This window comes from Durio zibethinus, chromosome 4 (assembly GCF_047325235.1).
Source record: "Durio zibethinus cultivar Kanyao isolate XHJ-2024 chromosome 4, ASM4732523v1, whole genome shotgun sequence".
NCBI lineage: Eukaryota > Viridiplantae > Streptophyta > Magnoliopsida > Malvales > Malvaceae > Durio > Durio zibethinus.
Window position 1 is genome coordinate 18,998,661 of NC_143165.1, and position 22,321 is coordinate 19,020,981.

The following is a 22,321-nucleotide window of genomic DNA, read 5'->3' on the forward strand; positions in this document are numbered from 1 at the left end:
ACCAAGAATATTGGGCTAAAATGTGGACTGGTAGTTGGTTCTACTGGCTTTTGTCCAATAATTCTAAAATCTGAATCTCGAATTTGTCTATATCCTATTTGGTATAGATCATGGGCTTTTATGATCTCTTTTGGATTGTGAAGAGTAAGCTCACAATATCGTGGACTTCTTCGCCAAAGCTTCAATGGTTGTTCACTGAAGTTTTCTTGTAATATCTTATAAAGCCAATTTTTTCATTGATTGCTTTTATAACATTTGTTAATCTTTTTGGTTGAAAGTTTTTATCACAAATATGCTCATGCTCTTATAATAAAAGAATCTCAACTAATTTTTTATCAATTGTAAGAGTAACATGAGTAGAAGAGATAGAAAATGGAACATATGTACGTATAAAATTATTTCCTAATAGTATGTCTCCATGCATATTAGGAAAACATAATATTTTTGGTATAATAAACCTAGTATTATTAAAATAAATAGGAATATTTATAGCTTTATAACCAACAATAGTTTTCTTACCATCTATACCTACTATGATGATAGCATGCTTCATTGGTTGCCATTTGCTTACTGGTAGGGCATTGTTGCGACAACTTGAGATTGTTGCTCCAATGTCTAGCAATATATGTAAACTATATGGTTTATAGTCCTGAAATTGAAATTAACTTTTCACAAAAGTATAATATCTATCTTTGTTAGAAAATAAAATTGTGCTAGGTGCAGATAGCTTAAAATTATTTATAAAATGTAACATTTTTATTTCTTCATGTATAGTAGTTCTAGAGGAAAAAGTATGAGAATGCAAAACAAAATTAACAGAATGATAATAGGATTGATTATCACTTGTATTTTGCTGAGAGAGATTATCTCCTGTAAATATAAGAATTTAAATATTACCTGTATGGTTTATACTTTTTGATCGTTGTAGATTTCTTGCACTGTTGGTGCTATGAAATCCTGAAAAAGAACTTCTATGGGAAGTATAAAAAGATTGATTACTAGATATACTTTCAATATCATCGTCTCTTTTATGATAAAAAAACATTCGTGGGGGGTAAACCAAGTTTGGATTAAAACTGGTTGAAGCATGAGGATTTTTAAAATAAAGATTTTTTCCTGACGAGAAAAATTATAAACTTGGTACCTTCTGTTTTTCAAAGGTATTTTCTAAAATATCTTTGAGACACCACCCTTGTGGGATAGATAAATCCTCAAGTTTGACCAATTTTGGTTTAATTTTTGAATCAAAACTATTTGGTTCAAATAGTTCAATAATATTTGAATCTATTTGTTTGACAGATGTATTTGTAGTATTAGTAAATTCATAAACTGCAAACCACTTGATTGAAAAGTCATGCGATTTTTTTTCAATATCAGAATTTATTATCTTGACTTGAATATATGAACATTTTTCAATATTTTTATCAAAAATAGAAATAAAATAATTTTGTTTTACTTTAAATAAAACAACACCTACAGTTAAATTGGATTGGATTCCTTCAATTATAGCATTAGAGGATTTAATTTTTAATTCTAAATAAGTATTATAATTTTGAGAACATAATTCATCCCATGGTGAGGGAAGTTTTAAGAAAAATTATTGTAACCAAAATTTTGAATGTTCTTCATCCAATTTTTGATATTTAGAAATATATCTTTTACAAAAATCATCAAGATTTCGAATATCACATAATTTTAATTTTGAGAGAAAATATTGAGCTTCTTGATTGGGATCTGAGTTTTTGTACTTTCACAAAACTTATTTTTTAAGATCTGAGTTAGATCTTTTAAAAGTTGTGGTATGTTATCTGCTACAAGAAGTGTATTTTTTGAGTATTTCCTAGAGTTTTATTTTCTCATTTTTTAAAAAATAGAAGGACATCACCTTGCCATGTGCCACAAAAATAATTAAGAAAACTTTCTTTAGTCCAGGCGTCTTTGTATCTTGTAACAACAATAGACATAGATTGTGCCCAATCATCTATGGTTTTTTTTATAGTTTTTGAGAGGGACTCTGGTTAGATCTAAATAAGTGTCACCTTGTGCAACTATTCGTTTGTTTAACGAATCGATTAAATTACAAAAATACTCCTAAAGGGTATTTTGGTAATTTTATACCTTTCAATGTGCAATCTGAGTTTTTAGAGCATAAAAAAATCATCAAATAATATTCATTTATGATATAAAAGTTTTCACAAAAATTCAACTTCGAAAAAGCCAAATTATAAAAATATCCCTAAGGGTGTTTCCATAATTTTAAACTTCCCAAAATGCAATCAAATTTTTTAGTACTTTAAAATCATCAATTTCAATTTTAAACCACATTGTTTCCAATTTGGTTGTGAATTTTGAAAATTGGCTCGGGTTCTATCTGTTTTTATCGAGTTTGAACAACTTTGATAATGTTTTACTTATTTTGACTTTGTTTGACCAATTTGACTAAAGTTGACTTTGGAGCATTTGGGTCAAATTGGTCCAAATTTTGAATTTAGAAACTTGGAAAAATGTTGGATTTGAACAGGGAATTTTAAGCGCTTTACCAATGGTCAAAATTTTTCCTAGACAAAATTAGGAATTTACAGCTATCTCTCTTTGTATATTTTTTAGAATTAAAAATAATGTAAAGACCAAAAACATCAATTTTATCCAGTACCAAGGGCTGAGGGGAAGTTTGTTTACATGTGTCTGTTTGTTTGTTCTCACGTTGGAAGAGGTTTTTTTTTTTTTTTTTTAAACTATCTGAAAAGGGCTTCTATGACATCAAACTTTAAAAATATTTCTAGAAAAGGCTCCTATAAAATAAGCATCAAACTTTAAAAAATCTGTTTGAAAGAGCTCCTACAAAATAGACATCAAATTTTACAAATCTATATGGAAATGGCTCCTATAAAATTGATAAGGGATGTGCAAGAGCACAGAGTCAACGCATGTAATATAATGATAAGTAGAATATCATTATCACAAAGATTGTATATATGAGAGTAACAAGTACCAAAATTATCTCATCCAATTTTATACTAAGAAAACCCAAAAATTATTCAACTAACTAAACCATTATGCAAACCAAAAAATTAAGTAAATTAAACTACTAACCGAATTTAACAATGCAAAAATAGAAACTTTAATGCAGTAAATTAAAATAACAACTTAACACTAACGCAGTAAATTATTTAAATGCTAAAGCAATCCACTAAATTAATGCAGTAAACCAAAACAGTAAAAATATAAAAAAAAAAAACCCTAATGCAGTAAAATAATAATAATGCAGTAACCCTAAAATAATCCTAAAATGACATGCAGCAAATTGAACTAGAGCAGAAAATAAAAACTAAACAATGCAGAGCAAAAAAATTAAAAGCAGAGAATTATGCAGTAGCTAAATTAACAATCCAGTAAATTAAACAAGAGCAGAATTTTGTAATTAATTTATTGCAGTAGTTAAAAATTAAGTGCAGTAAAATTTTAAATTATTAAAAGCAGAAAATTAAACCTAAACCTAATGTAGAAAAATTAAACAATGCAATAAATTAAGTGCAGTATTTAAAAACTAAAGCAGAAAAATATGCAGAATTTTCTAACTATGCAGGAAATTAATCTAAATGCAGAATTATGTAAATAATCAAATGGAGTATCTAATCTAGACTATGCAGTAACCAATCTAAACAGGATTTTGTAAATTAGAATGATGCAGTAAAGAAAGCTAGAATTGTAAAGAAAAACAGAATGCAGAAAATTGGAAATCACAAACCGGATAGATGCAGAAATTAGAATTAATGCAGAAACTAAAAAACTAAATGGAACCAAAATTGAAGCTAAAATTTAGCAAGCACTGAACTTAAACAGAAATTAATTAGAATAGAATTTAAAGAACTTAAAACATAATTGATAGTAAAACAAACTAGAATATAAAATTAAATTAAAGAACAAGGCATAAAATTAAATTGAAACTATGTAAAGAAATTTAAAGAAAACCTAAGAAACAACTAAGAAAACCTAAGCCTATGACTGACCTGTCACACCAAGTCCATAAATCCCTCCTTAATCTAACTCTAGCTATTTATAATAGAAAAGCTTAGTGGTGGTGCGATTTGACTTTCTTTGCAGCCTCTAATTTGCTGGAGTTTTAAATTGCTTAGAACTCTTTGAAGATAACATCTAGAATCGTAGATTTATCGTTAGATTTGGATTAAAGAAGTTACTATCAATCTTTTTTTTATTTAAGTGTAATTGGTCAATTGAAACACATTCTGATTCACAAGACCAAATGTTAAGTCCGAGAGTCGGTTACACATAGAGAAGGTTATAGCACCCCCACAACGTCCATCCAAAGGATGGTATCAGTTTAATTTCAGATCATCCGAGCCTTGATCATATTTGTAATTTATCGAATTAATTTAATATTAAAAATTAGTCTTAAAATTATCTCAATAGTTTGATAATAATTTAAGGTAATTTTCTCATATCAGGAGTATTCATAGATACTAGTGTCCCATTTTGAAGAGGCTCCATCATCAGATTTATTAATTTATTTTATTCCAAAAAAAAATAAAGTCTTCTAATAGTTTGGTAAGACTTAATTTGAATCAATCCTCCAATAATTAAGAGGATAAATTTTTTTTTTTTTTGTTTTTAGTTTTTGAAAATTGATTTATGAAATTTCTCAATAGTTTGGTGGATTCCATTTTAAAAATTAAATCTATGAAAATTCTCTAATAGTTTGGTCGAATTGATGAATTTATTTTGTAGGGGGTCTTTATTTGAAAAAGATTCTTATTTTTTATTTACTGAAAAGATTTTTTATTTTTTTGTTTTTATAAATATTTTTTTTGAAAACTTAAAATGATTTTTTTCTTTGTTTTTATTTTTATCTTGAAAACTTATTTGAAAAATTTTTGTTTGTTTGTTTTTTTTTTTTTTTGCATTTTTTCATAAAGAAAAGACTTTTTTTGATAAAGATTGAATTACTAAATAAAATAAAAAAAACCAGTAAAATAAAACAAAATAATAATAATAAATTAAAAATTAAAAAATAAATAAAAATTAAAAAATAAAATAAAAATGAAAAAGGGAAACCTTGTGATCAGATTAGGTCAGGACACAGGTTGATGCGTAGGTCAACAGGTCAAGGTGTGGATTCTATGTTGTCAAAACAATACCATTTTGGGACAGTATATAAACTAAGTCTTAACATTTTTCCTCAAAATCTCCTCTGCTCTCTTTCTTTAGATCGAGAAGCTTTGACTTATCTCTAAGCTTTCTCCAAAAACCCATCGAGAACTTCAATCGAAAATCGAGAATTCTATCAGTTTCTAAAAAGTCTCTGAAAAATTCAATCGAAAATTAAAAAATCCATCAGTTTCTAGAAAATTGGCAGCAACATAGCGAAAAATTCAACCTTTCGCCGAAAAACTCATCGAAAAATTCATAGCTCATTCAAAATCCAAATTTTTTCAAAAAATCCTAGAAATCCAAAAATTTTTCTAGATTCTGTGAATTCTACCCAGATCCTTTCAAGAAACTTCCCAAAAGCTTAAATTTAATCACAAAAACCTAAATCTAAGCTCATAATTTTTCAAACAAACTCAGAATCAAAAATCAAAATCCAAAAACTCTCATTCTACCCAAAATCCTTCAAAACACCCATTCTCCCAAAAATCAATCATTTTTCTCAAAAATCCACTGTGTTTTTGTTATATGATTTATTGTCCACTTTATAGGCCTCTTAGGATAGATTTTTAAGAAACGACAAAATCAACCCCAAGCTTGAACCCTAGGATTAGATTCTACCCGAACCTCAATATATGTCTAGGTTCATTGCTGATTTTTTGGGTTGATCTGAAAATCCTTTGATTAGGAATTAAACACCTTTGACTGCATTGAATCTCTAATTGATCATCGATTAGGAAAAAAAATTGAATAATAATAATAATAATAATAATAATAATAATAATAATAATAAAACTATAATAATATATAATACTATACTATAATACTAAGCTATATTATAATAATAATAACAACAACAACAATAATAATAATAATGATAATAATGATAAGCATATTATACTATAATATAAATAATACTTATAATAATAAAGAAAATAATAGTAGTAGCAATGATAAAAATCAACCCCGGACATAGATAAGTGTCTATAGCTACCTTTTTTTACACATCATTGTTAGATAAAGATGATGCAAAGACCTATACACCCACTTTGTTCAAGTCAAATCAGCAAGTGAAAATGACCAAGACAATGCCATAAGTCTGGAAATGATCAAGATCGAGTCAAGGTCAAAGATGAATGACTGGGATGAAACCACAAGTCATAAGGAATGATTTGGATTGAGCCGAAATTGGGTGATCGAGATAAAATCATGAATAAAAAAAATGACCAAGATCGATCGAGGAAAAAAATAAATGACCGGAATGAAATCACAAGTCATAAGAAATGATCTAGATTAAGCCAAGATCAGGTGATCGAGACGAAACCACGAGTCAAAAAGAAGTGATCGGGGCCAAGTCGAGGTCAAAGATGAATGACTGAGATAAAATAGTGAGTCAAAAAAGATGATTTAGACTGAGCCAAGATCAAAAGATTAGGGCAAAACCATAAGTCTATAAAATAAAGTGACCAAGATCGAGTTGAGATCGAAGGTAAATGATCGGTACGAAACCACAAGTCAAGAGGTGATCTAAATTGAGCCAAAATCAAGTGATTAGGATGAAACCACGAGTCAAAATGAAACAACCAAGATCGAGTCAAGGTTAAAGATAAACGACCAAAATGAAACCATAAATCATATGAAATAATCTAGATTGAGCCAAGATTAAGTGACCGAGACAAAACCATGAATCAAAATGAAGTGACCAAAACTAAGTCGAGGTAAAAAATAAATGATCGAGATGAAACCATAAGTCATAAAAAAATGATCTAAACTAAGCTAAGATCGAGTGACTAGGACGAAACCATAAGTCAAAAAATAAAGCAACCAGGATCGTGTCAAGGTAAAAAATAAATGATCGAGACAAAACCATGAGTCATAAGAAATGATCCAGACTGAGCCAAGATCGAGTGACTAAGATAAACCATGAGTCAAAAAATGAAGTGACCAAGACCAAGTCGAGGTAAAAAATAAATGATTAGGATGAAATCATAAGAAATTATCCAAATTGAGCCAAGATCTAGTAACCGGGATGAAACCATGAGTCAAAATGAAGTGACTAAGATCGAGTCAAGGTTAAAAATAAATGATCAAGATGAAACCACGAGTTATAAGAAATGATCTGGACTGAGCCAAGATCAAAATGAGTGATGATGATATTGCAACAATGCATGTCTTAAATGTAATGTATGTAGTGTTAATGTCATGAAATTTCAATTGTGGTGACAAGGTTTTTAAGACTCCACCAATTCTTTTTAGCTTTTCAGTATCTCAAAATAAATTTTATCAACCAATCCATGTCATTCTTCTCATCTGGTCATAACTCATAGGTCATGTCAACCAATCTATCACTAAGTTCATCATAGGATCACCTTGCTTGCCCCAATGTAAATAATTTTTTCATGCTTCTTTCATTTATATCATCTTGTGCTTCTTTCAAAAATGAGAAAACTCTTTATGAAAAATATCATTCATTTATTTACCATCATTCAAATCAGTGACTGACATGATACATTTTTTTAGTTCATTCAAAGGGTGTTCATTTAGTGAAGGATAAGAAGAATAAGTTTTTATTGTTGAAAGAACCAAAGGTAGGGTCAAGAATGACTCAAGGGCGAACAAAGGTAAAATGTCAAGAAACATCCAAAATAATGATTGTCCAGACAATTTTGAACTCTAACTCAAGATCATCATTCAAAAATATCTTCCATTAATATTTTCAATCTTTGAGCTAATCATCATCCTCCTTCCGAGGACCTTCACATGAAGTTATTTTTTTCAGTTTTCATCTTTACTTAAACCATCCTTTTGGGTTTTCAGTTTAAGTTTTTCTTTTTTTGCATTTGTCTCTTTTTTTTTTACTTTTTTTATATTTTTTGTTTTTTTTTTTGCTTTGTGCTTTTTTATTTTTTTCTTTTTTTTGCACAAACTTTTCTTATTTTTTTCTCTTTCTCATTTATTAACATTTTGATCAAAGCTTCACACAATCCAATGACAAACCCACCCCAGTTCAATTCATGATTCTCCAAAATAAGTATTCACATTTAATTAAAATAGACTTTTTAGGGACGTATCGTAGGCTAGGGTAAAGGGTGCCAAAGAAAGGGATAAAATAGGCCCAAATTGTATTTGAAGGGTAATCAAGCCAATAATCATTTCTTCATGTGGAGCACTTTGACATTTTACCCCATTAATTTTTTTTTCTTTTTTTTTTTTTTTTTGGTGAAGCATATTGGCATTTTGCCCCAATAATTTCTCTTTATTTGCTTCTTTTCTTTTTTTTTTTTTTTGGTGGAGCATATTGGCAGTTTGCCCTATCAATTTTCATTTTTTTTTCAACAAAAGAGCTTTGTCCCTAAAATTACTAAAGGTAAACAAACTTTTCAACTTTGCCTCCCAATGTGGGGGTGATACTTAGTTAGAGTTTTTAAAAGAAATTTTCAACTAGCTCAAATGGGATAGCAAGGGATAATAATTTTTTGAAGGATAGAAGAAAGATGATCATTTCTCATTTTGAACATGAATACTCTTAATGGAGAATTTTTATTAATTAAGAGCTTGTGAATGAGCAAAGATCATGTGTTGCATCACTTTTGAAATTTTTTTTCAGATTTTTTTTTATTCAGTAGTCCTAATAATCTAAAATTTATCAATCAAAACATCATGAATGGTGTTTTTAAAGTCAAATTCTAAATTATCATCCCAACTGTCTGAACATTCATTATTTGAAAAAAAATGGGTAGAAAAAAAAAGTATGAGATGGTAAAAGTAAATTATTTGTATTCACTTTATTAATTTATTAAAATTATGTCATGAAAATGCATCAAACATGTCACTTTATTAAAATGATGAAAAATAAGATAAAGTCCAAGTACATAAAAGAAGATTTACATTCTCAAAAGATCTAAGATGATAGACAGTTTCCATCAACTTTCTAAAATTATACCCCTAAATGATTGGGCGACGGGTTATTCTGACATTGGATGCTGTGTTTCCACTGGTATCAAAATTTATTAGCCCTCTTTTAATCAGACTTTGCACCATACATTTCAAAGGGATGCAATTTTTAGTAAAATATTTTACCACCCCAAAATGATAGTCACAGTGAGCAGTAGAGTCATATCATTTGGGATAGGAAGGTTCAAGTTGTTTTGTTGGAATGGGGCCAATCAAGTGGTTTTTGTAAAGCTCTTAGTATAGTTCAATATAGTTCATGGGGATAGGGTTAAATGTATGCTTTTTCCTATTCTATGATTCTTGTGCACCACTCGTTAGGGTAGTGAGATGAATGAAGGGCCTAATAAGGGATGAATAAATAAGTCGTGGAGTTGACTGGTAGAGTACAATAAAAACATGACTTGTAGGAGAATGATTTGTGGGATAGATAGGTTAAGGGTAGTTTCTAGATTGCTGCCTATCAAAAGTCATAGCTTGAGTCTCACTTTCTTTTTTCTTAAAATTTTTTTAGCAATAGATGATTCTTCTTCTTTCAGTTTGTCATTTTAATTGCATTTTCTATAATCTTCCCTGAAATCACCATGTCGACAAAATTCTTAGTCACATTCCCTATCACATTTTCATAGTATGGTGGCTTAAAAGTGCTTACAAATAACATTGTCATCTCTTTCTTTATTAAAATGGGTTATACCTAAGTAGTGACATCCTGCCACCTTTGGGCATACTTCTTGAAAGACTTAGACGCTTTCTTCTCCATCCTTTGTAATGAGAGATGATCAAGAGCCATATATATGATATGGCGATATTGGTTAATGAAAGATCGAGTTAGATCCTTTCATGACTTAATACGAGTCTTATCCAGCTGGACATATCATCTTGGAGCATACCCAGTTAAGCTGTCTTGAAACACATGCATGAGCACCTTTACATTGATGACGTGAGCTACTATCTTACGATAATACATTATGATATATGTAATGGGGTACTTGGTAATGTCATACTTTTCAAATTCTAGTACCATGAACTTCAGAGAAATCCCAACATCTGAAACCAAACAAAGGTTGGCAGTATCCATGAATCCATAAAAATTAATGCCCTCTATAGCCCACAATCTTTTTTTAATCATGCTCATGGCTTGATTAGTTTAGAGTGTTTTGGGGATACAGTCATTTGTAGTTTTCTTTTCTCTTTAGTCTTATCCATTTTAGGAATTTGGATTTGCTCATCTGCCTTTTCAGTGAAGATAGGATTGGTATAGCTCTAAACATTCCCTTAATTGAAATTTGAAAATGTGGTCTGTTGTTGATGAAAGCTTAGACTGTTCTGAGTTTGATGTGGATCGAAACTTAAAGGATATAGTGGCTTAGTATCTTTATGTAATATTTTTTTTTGTTGCGTTTCCTCTATTTCCCTTTTCTAGAGCTTCTAGGATTTTGCTTAATTTTTTTTCAAGTATTTCTTGAGCTCTTTTTACTATTTCAAGTCGGTCTACATTGTCTTGCTCCATTTTTTGGCTTTAGCCTGAGTGTAGTACTGGTGTTGAGCTATCTTTGAACCTTGATTTCCCATAATTATGGTGCAAATTTGAATGATGTTTATGGAACCATCTGATTATGCATAAGAATGAATGCAGTGATGCATGAATGCATGCATACATAAAAAAAAGGTTAGTAAGCATAATATGCAATCTGCATGTATGTTTATGAATATGCACAAGATGAAAAGAAATAAAAAAAAAAAAACAAGAAGATTGGTTAGTCACCTTAATAAAAAATAAAGAATAAACACTATAAAGCAAGTAAAATAACAACATAACCCTAAATTTTGGGTTAACTATAAAGGATGAAAAGACATGGCTCTATCTGTGGTTAGGCTCTTAATGTTAACTATATGCGGTTTGGATTGCTTCTAAGGGTTCCTAAATTGTTTCTTACATCATAGTCCATCACAAACTAGTAAGGAACCCTGATCCTCACCTATCATAGGCTACAAGTGAAAAAAGTTCAATTTGAGTGGGAATGTTTCGTAGGCCCATGTAGAGACATGAAATCTCATGAGGGCATAAGTACTTCACTCCCTCCTAAAGGTAAAGCTGGGTAGAGGGCTTATGTCATGTATATGCAAATGAATGATAGGTATATATACAATAAATAGATAATTAAGCAAATATAAGCAATGAATAAAAAGAAAAACAAATGAATAATTAAGCAAGTATGCATAATGAAAAAGGAAAATAAATAATAAAGCAAATATATACAATGAAAGGGAATAAGATTTATTAAGTAGGGCTTGGATGATAAGAAATCATTTATTGGCCTAACTCTCGATGTCCTCAGTAGAGTAACTAAACCATCATAACATATAGATCTGTAAACCTACTGGTAGACACAGATGAAAGGAGTCACCACCAATCTTTTTTATCTAGGTGTGATTGGCTACCTGATACATATTCTAATCCATAAAACCAGATGTTAAGTTTGAGAGTTGGTTATGCATGGAGAAGGTTATAGCACCCCCACAATGCTCATCCAAAGGATGGTACTAGTTTGATTTCAAATTATCCAAGCCTCAATCATATTTGTAATTTATCGAATTAATTTAATATTGAAAATCAGTCTTAAAATTGTTTCCATAGTTTAGTAGTAATTTAAGGTAATTTTTTCACCTCAAGAGTATTCATAGAGACTAGTGTCCGATTCTGAAGAGGTTCCATCATTGGATTTATTAATATATTTTATTAAAAAAAATTAATAAAGTCTCTCAATAGTTTGGTGGGACTTAAAAATAATCTTCCAATAGTTTAGAGGATACATTTTTTTATTATTTTTTTAAAAAATCGATTTATGGAACTTTCCAATAGTTTGGTGGATTCCATTTTAAAAAATTAAACCCATAAGAATTCTCCAATAGTTTGGTGGAATTCATGAATTTATTTTATAAGGATTTTTATTCGAAAAAGATATTTTATTTTATTTTTATTGAAAGGATTTTTTTATAAATATTTTTGAAAACTTTATTTGAAAATATTTTTTTATTTGAGGAGATTTTTTTTTATAGAATCATTTACTTTTAAAAATAAAAAAGTAGAAATAAAATTTTTTTAAAAATAAAACCAAAACAATAATAATGAATTAAAAATAAAATGAGTTAAAAAAAGTAAAATAAAAAAATAAAATTAGAAAATAAAAATGAAATGGAAAAAGGAAAACCTGCGATCGGGGTTGGTCAAAATGCGGGTCGGCGTGCGGATCTTGGGTTGTCCAAAATGACGTCATTTTGGGTCAATATAAAAGGTAGTTTCCAATGTTTTTCCCTCAGATGCCTGAGTTCATTCTCTCTCTAACTTTCCAAATCCTCTGACCTTTCTCTAAAATCCCCAAAAACCAATCAGCAAGTTCAACTGAAAACTGAGAATCTCACCAATTTTTGGTAATGTTGCCAAAAAATTCAATCGAAAACTGAAAAATCCATCAATTTATTAAAAAAATCACCAAAATCCCATCAAAAAATTCAACCTCACCAAAAACTTTCACTAAAAAATTCAAACATTCTTCCCAAACCAATAAAAAAAACCTAAAAAAATCCAAAAAATCCTCAAACCTTCCCAAAAAGCCCCAAATCTTCCTCAAAACCTTTTGTAACCCTAAACCTAACTTTAAAAGCCTAAATTCATACTTGAAACTGTAAATCAAACCCCTAAATCCCAATACCAAAATCCCAAAAACTCTTTTTGCCATAATTTTTTTTAAACCCTTTTTCTCTCAAACTTTTATTTGAAAATTTTTTATGTATCCTTCCATCCTCTATATATCTTATTCAATTTATAGGCGACTTAGTATCCAGTTTTTGAAAATGGACAAAATCAATCCCAGTCTTGAATCCTGGGATTGAATTATGTCAAAACGTGATTTTAGGTCCTTGGATTTCAGTCAATCATATTGATACGATTTTGTATTAACTTTGATCGAACTGGCAAGATTCTGATTCTAGATTTCCTTGTTCATATACAAATTGGAGCAAAAAGGAAAGAGCAAAAACAAGAAAAAAAGGATAGAAAGAAACAAACAAATGAAAAGAAAAGAAAATAATAATAACATAATAATAATAATAACATAATAATATAATAATAAGAATAATAATAATATGATAATAACAATAATAATAATAACATAATAATAATAATAACATAATAATATAATAATAAGAATAATAATAATATGATAATAACAATAATAATAATAATAATAATAATAATAGTATACCATAATATTATATTATAATATATACTATAATAATAACAAAAATACTAATAACAAAAGGAATCAATCCAATTGGGCCTGGACACAAATGTGTGTCTACAATTATAAAATTTAAAATTTAGTCCTTATACTATAAATTTTTGAAATTTAGTCTTTTTACTAGTTTAATTTTATAATTTTAGTCAATTGATAACACTGTTATATGATATATGTTAAGTTTGAATGTTAAGTTTGATTACGTGACAACTGATCATGCCAACATGGTGTTGGTCGTGATGATGTGTTAAATTAGGCTATTGAAATTAAAAACACTATGATGACATGAATTTTTGTTTGTCATGTGGCTTTTATTTTTCCATCCAAACTTATTAAAGATATTAAAAAAAGTTAACAATTTCTTTTAAATTAAACCCAATCCCTAAATAAGATAAACCTTTACTTATTCAATTTGTTTTCCTCATCCAATCCAAAATTTTGATTTCTCCAAATCAAAAGTCGATTTGGTAATGCATTGTGAAATCCAAATCCACACTAACCGAATTTGATAATAAAGTTTGAAATTGATTTGATTTCACCAATAAATGGAAATTTAAATCAAAATCATTAAAAAATTATAGGTTGTTCTTAGGGTTTAGGTTTAAAAGAGTTTAGGTTTAACTTTGGGATTTAAGGATTAAAAGCTAGAAAAAGAGAGAAAGGTGTGGCATGAAAAAATTCAAAAAAAGTGAATTATTTTGGTAAGTTTATATTTAGGGATATTGGAATGTGATTTTTGAATTTTGTTAACAGACAATTGAGTAATTTCAATTATTAAATTTAATATTTAGGGTATTTCGAATTTGATTAGGGTTTGAAACAAATTATGAAAGTGGAAAAGAAAAAAACCAAGAAATTGGAATGATTATTAAAATTTTGGTGTTTAGGGTAATATAAAACAAATTTAGATTACTGTAAAATTAATCCACACTTTTATATACTATGAATTAGTTGTATCCTATAAATTCATACTATTTGTTGTATGCTATAATGTGAGACTAATTTTGACTATTCTTATTACTATTAACTAATTTAATTATATGTTAAGGATAAGCAATGTACACTTATGATTATGGAGGTGACTTATTGTGTTATTATTGTGAAAAGAAAACTCTTCTAGTTATCTCAACAAGAGATGATAATCCTAGAAAGAGATTTTTTGGATGCAACAACTATTGGGTATTCATGATTTTCTATATCAAACTTAATTATCAAATATGGTTCTAAATTTATTATGTTGACCTTGATTATGATATTTGTTATGAAATTTTGGTTTTTGAACTTGAGTATAACATTGTTTGGTGCTTAATGTTACTATTTGATGTTTGCAAGTTAATCAGTGTTGATTTTTTGTTTGGCATGATATGCCAATTAAAGATGAACATTAAATGGAATGATTTGTAAGTTTAAAGATGCCAATAAAGGTTTGATAAGAATAATTCAATATTGAATAAAGAGAATAAGGCATAGAGAATAATGAATATTGAGTTAAATAGTGAAAATGATTATCAAAGAACAAATGCTTGTTGAATAAAGATTGATGACTTATTTGATGAAATAGTTATATCGAAAGCTGAAAATGAGGTGATGTGAAAGGTTGAAGAATGTAAAGATATATGCAAAAGTGGAAACAAAGGCAAATAAACTATACAAATTGGTTTTCATGTTTACCATGTTAATTTTTTTATATTTTGTATTTGGAGTAGACCATGATAGTATAATGAAGGGTAATTTGTTGGCTTTGCCATGATTAATTGTGTTTGACTTATATTAGTGGTAAACTAATAATGATATATAAGGATTTTATTGTCATGAATTATTTGTTTGTGAAAAAGGTTCTGTTTTCTTATTCCTTTGTAAATGCTCTATTATATTGAAATGAATATAACATTACAAATTAAGTTGGTTTCAATTTCAAATTAAATCAATAATGATATATTGATTGCATTTTAAAAAAATAAGGTTTCACAAATTTTATTTTGATTTTAATTCATATAACATTAGAGAGCAACAAGTTTTCTAAACTAGATCACAAAGCAAATTCAATCTAGTTTAACCAAACTAAACCAAAAACAACCTAAACCATATGGTTCAATCTGGTTCAACCTAAATCAAAATAAACTTCAATCTATTTTAACCTAAATCTAAACTTGGTTGAACCAAAACTTGTTATAGTTCATCCCAATAAACAAAAAGCAAAAAAATTGATTTTCAATTAATAATCATGTTGTTAAATAAATCAATAGTTTGGTGGATGTTAATTCAATTGTTTGATGTTGTTTTGAGATTAGTGTAAAGGCTAATGCATTTGCTGCCTTTATTTTTTGAACCATTTTGTTCCTTTGTTTCTACAAACAAATAAATCAAAATAAATGTCAAATTAAATGTTTATATCTTATAGTAGACAGTGTATAGTTTGAAGATTACTAGCAACTAATTCTTGATAATGTATGAACTATACATGATTTTTCCTTTTCCAATAATCAGCTCACCAAGTCAATTTACAAGTGCCCTTAAATGCTTAATTTTAATGAAGGGCATATTAGTAATCTATTTATATACTTTCGTGCAAGTGTCACGGACCTAAGGGGGAGTCCTGAATCCCACATCGAACAGAATAGGAAGGTTCCTGGGGTATAAAAGGGTTCACACCATCTCCGCCTTGTGAGGCGCCTTTTGTAGGACAAAACCGTGAGGCCAAGGGGGCCAGAGCGGACAATACCTCACAAGGGTGTAAACCGTGGCGAGAAGGCTGATCTGGGACGCCGAAAGGGTGAATGCCCGGGTCCCGGGGCCGCGCGGGTTCGGAGCTTGAGTCTCGACCCGTGACAAGTGGTATCAGAGCCAGCCCTAAACCGTTCGATCCACGCCGAGCGCCTCGAGGGAGGTAGGCAGGGTGGCCGGCCTCCGTGACGAGGGCGTCACGAGGTTGGGTGCGGGAGAATGTCACGGACCTAAGGGGGAGTCCTGAATCCCACATCGAACATAATAGGAAGGTCCCTGGGGTATAAAAGGGTTCACACCATCTCCGCCTTGTGAGGCGTCTTTTGTAGGACAAAACCGTGAGGCCAAGGGGGCCAGAGCGGACAATACCTCACAAGGGTGTGAACCGTGGCGAGAAGGCTGATCTGGGACGCCGAAAGGGTGAATGCCCGGGTCCCGGAGCCGCGCGGGTTCGGAGCTTGAGTCTCGACCCGTGACACAAGCACATAAGTTGTGACCTTTTTGTTTTTTGATGTAGGTATGCATGAATGCTCATACGCGTATGTTTTAACCGTATATGTTTTATTACTACTGTTCCAAGAGTAAAAAATAGCCTATTTATAGCCTTTGGCACTACATACTACCTAATTTTTAATTTATCATTCTTCTTGAACTTAAACTTAAATTTTTTTCTTGTTAAAAATTCATAAAGAGCATCCTTAAATAGGTTTTAATTCAAAAATTCAAGTCCAAGCTTAAATTCTATTAATAGAATTCAAGTATTATAATAAGTTTTACTAGACTAACTTTTCTAGACATCATTTGTATCTGACCTATCACTAGTATCTAATGTTTCCATAATTGCTATGGTTTGAAGATTCAAAGTACTTATTGACGTAACCATCAATCATGTTAGTTTCAACTTTTACATCCGACCATCATCATTACCCTTTCTACCCATCTTACCCTTACCACATCATTACCCTCTCCACCAGCATTAACCTTACCACCATATTACCCTCATCATCAAAATTTGAGTCACTTACACAAAATTGTTTTATCTTCTGAACATAAACCTTCAGATTTTGCTTAGCAACCTCTAATTCATCATCATTTGAATTATCTTTACTCACCCATTTTGCATCTACCAAACAATCATCACCAACATCACTCAATTGGTGTTTCCTTATCACTAGCATAATTAGCATTGTTATTAATTTCATTTGCATCCAAATCATTATTCATTTATTTGGCATTCTAATCATCTATATGTCCTTCCTTCTAACCACCCTTGACATGGTCTTCAGTTGCATCCATTTCACTTTGATTCCCTTCATTATTAGCCTTAAATTCACTCTAAAAATCACTTAAGGTAGGTGTCGATTATCTTATAGCCTCATTACTCTCAATCACAACAACCTCATCATTTAAGTTATTTACACCTTCACCAATTTCAATTGATTCAAGTCCAGCATTTAGAATGTCATTGTCAATTTCAAGATAGGTGTACGTTTACCAATTTTTAACTAATAACCAAATTCTCTTATACTTTCATCTGTTTTTGTTAATTGAAACCCTGTACTTACTGTTTTACTCATCTCAACATAGTAAACTTTAACTTTATTTGACAAACCATAATTTAAAAAGTTTAATGTTTCTAATATTGTCTAATAACATATTTGACCTAGTTCCTCATCAAACTCATTTATAAAGCCGTTCACATATCTAATCATTGTATGAGTTATTTTGAGTCTACCCCTATAGTGGTACCTTATTTTGTATAGTTCTCAACTCATATTAACAAGTGATAGAAGACAATAAATTAATTAATTACATAAATATATGTCATGGTACACATAAACAACTAATTTATATAAAATATTCAATAAACATAGCATATGAGAGACAACATTTTTTTTACATAAATTACAAAACCCAATGTTTCAATAGCAATAATTATTTTGCAACAATTATAAAAACAATAAACATATTGTAGACATTATAGACAACAGAAAGGGACATTAAATGCAAAGGGACAGTAAACTTAAAAGACCCAAAAAGATAGACAACAAAAGTGATAACAAATATAAAGAGACACCAAAAGGCCATATACCACTATCAAACAATTTTTAAAATCATCTAAGACTTTAAACCATAAACAAACAAAAATATAACAAAAAGTAAAGAAATGAGTTTGTGTGATTGGTTTGATGGTGACAATTGAAAGTAACCAAAATGATAAAAAAAACCCTAAAAAATAATCCAATGCCTCTAAATTGATAACTATTAAAATAACAGACCTTGTTAGCTTCTTAGCGACATTAGAAAATGAGTTTCAAATAAAACGAGCAAAGTGGAGAAACAAGTTAATCAAAAGCTGAGCCTGTTTCCTCATTGTTAAGAAATCCACATCAAGATTGAAAGTGAACATATTTAGGGTTTGGGAGAAATATGAGAATGGAAGAGTTTAAGGGAAACTATTGGTGAGGGTTTCTTTAATTTAGATTTTGACGAAACATAACATTTTCAAAATTTTTATTATCGATTAATAAAAGAAAATCTTGAACTTTTTTTTAAATACCTTTATCTCTAATTGGAAAAATAAAGGCCACATGGCAAACAAAAACCCACGTTATCATAGTGTTTTTAATCTTAATCACCCAAATTGACACTTATTACAATCAACCCCATGTCAGCACTATCAATCATCACATCATCAAAATTAATGTAGATCATATAACAGTGTTATCAATTGAACCAAAATTATCAAATTAAACTAATAAAGGGACTACATTTCAAAAAATTATAGTATAAGGATTAAATTTCAAACTTCGTAATAATATGGGACTAAATTCATAATTTGATCAAAACTTTTAATTAATGTAAGTTGTTCCCTTCTCTAAGTATAATATATACATTTATCTATGTATTTTTAACATGTACAAAGTGAATATGGAAGGCCAATGATTAGGCCCGAAAAGTTCACAAATGCCTAATCCACCTTTTATAAATTTAAAAAATTTCAATACCCCATTTCAAAATATAGGTGTGATAAAACAATATAGATGTAATCAAAAGAAGACAAGTTAACATTTATTTCTAAGATAAATACATATTTATGTTAAATAAATTTAAATTGATTCTTTTAGTTAATTTTATTTATTTTTATAATATAATTTTATGTAATTATTTAAGAAAATTTTAAATAACACTATTATTTATTTATTGTTGTTGGACACAATAGGGTCGGCAAGGCAACCCAACTCGTCCTCAGTGGGTTTCGAGTTGGGTTGCCGACCTGACCAAATCTCATAAGATCGATTTTTTTTTTTAAATCGAGTTTCGGGTCAGGTCGGATCAGGTATTGTTAAGAAAAAATCGGGGTTGGGTCGGGTTCAAGTTTTAGGCAAACCCAACCTGATATTTATATAAATATTAATTTTTTAATTATTTGTTTAATTTTTTTATATATATTTATATAATTATATATTTAAATATTTATATTGAAAACATAATATTTTATATTTTAAAAAATAATATTTTATTAATTTTAGGTCAGATCGGGTCGGGTATAATTTATACAATGTCAGGTATGAAAAAAATAAAAAAAATTTTGGATCGGATCGAATTTTATAGATACAAGTCGAGTCAAATCGGGGCGAACTCCCGACTCGACCAATTGCCAACCTTAGCCCAACAATTATTATTCACAAACTTTTAGAATTAATAAGTTTGTCGCAAATATAAATCGCAATCATGTAAACTTAAAAAATTATATATAAATTAACATTTCTTTCTCTCACAGTCTTCAACAATATCAAACCTCTATTTTTCTTCTTTTTACCAACCCACTACAACTCTTTTTAATCTTCATCTTCCTTTACCAACTTAAAATTGATGATAAGATTTATTTTTTAATATATATATATTCTTAAATTTTTTGTTATTATATGCTTGGGTAATTTTAAAACTTTTGTATTTTATCAAAGTTCTTGGAATAATTCTTTTTCAATTTTGAAAAAATTTCACATACGCCTCCTGTGATTTACTATTTTCACACTCAAATCCCTTATGAATTTTTTTTTTTTTTATATACTTATAACCTTGTGGTTCACTTTTGTTGTTAAGAGGGTGATAGCATTAAAAATCAAGAAGAATTTAGTGAAATTTCAAAATTATCATCGTTTTTATTCTTTAACATTGTTACCTCTTTTGGTAACAAAAGTGAATGACAAAATTATAAATAGGAAAAAATTTTCAACAGTATAAGTAGAAAAGTCACAAACCACATGAGGTGTATATGAAGTTTACCTTTTAATTTTTGTTGCTTTAAGTTGACTAGTCCTAATTACTTATGAAAAATTTTCTTTTACAAATTTTAGATAATTTTTCTTAGTACCCAACAATTTTTTATCACCAAAGCTAGATTAAGACTATTTAAAGAAAAATAGAAAAACACCATAATATATAATTTGAAAGTTTTAATTTCATTGAACCTAGAGTTTAACCAAAATGATTCAAACACTATCTTTAGGAGGTGAAATCGTATAAGGTTGGTGCTTGTAATTTTCTTTTCACTATTGGTTATTGCTTAAGTATTGACTTCTTTTCTATAAAAAATTTTAATTTCATTATTTTAAAGATATACTATATTGATTAAAAATATATTAATTAATTAATTTATATATCTTAGTTTTACATTATTTATTTGAAATATTTTATTCTCTACAGTTTTATTTATAAATTTATAAAACTTATAATTATATGAGCATGTTATTTTTATTAATATATTACTTTCATATATATATATTTTATATTAAACAAATATAATGAAATCCCTTAAATAAAAATAGTATTAATTTAGTTGATACCGCAAAATCAAATACTACGATGCGTCACTGATCATCTATCATGCACATGTGGCATTTGTTAAATCACCTGGCACATTTTGATTGGTTTGTCGAGAATATTAAAATTTTAATGAAATTAGATGTTGAAAAGATAGATAAATAAATGAAAATTTTGATATCATATTTAAGTATATATATATATATAAAATTATCTATAAAAAGTATATATATTAAATTAAATATTTTCTTAAATTATAGGTGTCATATATGAGATTCTCCAAAATAAAAATATTAATGATAAATTAATAATTACAAAATTCTTATTAATTATTAAATTTCAAATTTCTTGTTAATAATTATAAAAGTATTTATTTTCTTATAAATATTTTTTGAAACAAACTCAAAATATTTTTTATTCTTTATCATTTCGAAATTCTACACTTTTTTTGTCAGGTACATCCATATTTTTTATTCACCTGAATTATCCTCTATGTATTTTCCTTTATTTTAAATTAACAATTTTTTGAATCAGAGGTTGAAATTGACGCGGTGAAATCTGACGGTCGAAATTGAAATGGATCGCACGGTGTGCACCGCATAGTTGTGGTCACCAAACCAAACAAATGGCAAAAAGAAAAGAAACTAAATGCTATAAACAGCACCTGAAAGAGAGATGGCAGTCATTTGTTTAGAGAAAATTCCAAAGGGTGGCAGTCGTTTTCAGTCACAAATCTTTCCTTTTTGTTTTTTTCCACTATGATCCGAACTCTCTTTTTCTTTTTCAACCTTTGGAAATGTTTTTATAAGAGAGTCGAAGGTCTAAGAGCCGAGTATTAAAAATAGGAACGAGTTTTGAATATTAAATTAATATTATTTTTTAAAAATATTAATTGGAATTTAAATTTAAATTTTTTATAAGTTTACATTTTATTAATCAAATTATTAGTATATTATAGTAATATTTTTATATTTTTACATATATTTTTTTAAATTTTAATCTATTTTTAATTTTTGATTCTTATTTATTTAACTGATTTGAAAAGTACATTAAACACTTAATTTTTAAAATTTTGTCCAATATAGCTCATATTCAATTGATTTATTTTATTAACTATTTTTAAAAGAATTCTATTTACAATCATAATTTTGCCCATTAAAATTAAAAAATTATAATTAAACATTTATAATTTTTTATTATAAAATTATTTTTATAATGAATTATTTTATTATTTTAATAAATTTATTTTGTAACTCTCACCAATCATTCACAACGAATAACCTTGTCTTACTTCATAACACGAAGTCACTTAAACCAAATATCATTTGTTTTAATTAAATCAATTAAATTAGATT